Source organism: Triticum aestivum, chromosome 3B (genome assembly GCF_018294505.1).
Source record: "Triticum aestivum cultivar Chinese Spring chromosome 3B, IWGSC CS RefSeq v2.1, whole genome shotgun sequence".
NCBI lineage: Eukaryota > Viridiplantae > Streptophyta > Magnoliopsida > Poales > Poaceae > Triticum > Triticum aestivum.
Window position 1 is genome coordinate 11,158,015 of NC_057801.1, and position 385 is coordinate 11,158,399.

Consider the following 385-nt stretch of genomic DNA (forward strand, 5'->3'; position numbering starts at 1 on the left):
CATTCCTTCCCGACCAAACTGGAATCTCCACAGACTAAAATGGGGTAGGCAGGCAGCAACATCTAGAATGTCGCGAAGCTCTGCGGTGAAACCCGACTTAAATTCCGGGTAAGCAGAACCATACACCACCACCAAATGCCAAATTTCCATCCTTTATTTATAAAACTCCTACTAGTACAAAAGAGGCCTGAAATCTCACCACAAATTTCTACCCTTTATGAAATCTCACCACCAAATGGATTGATTGGATCAATAAATTCCCCGATCAGGGCCCGAAACCCGGAGCCCGAGAGGCCAAGCCCATAACCCATGAACGGAAACGCCTTCCATCCACACCCACCCACCCACCCACCGGGATCCAAAACGGACCGCCCGCTTAGGGTTT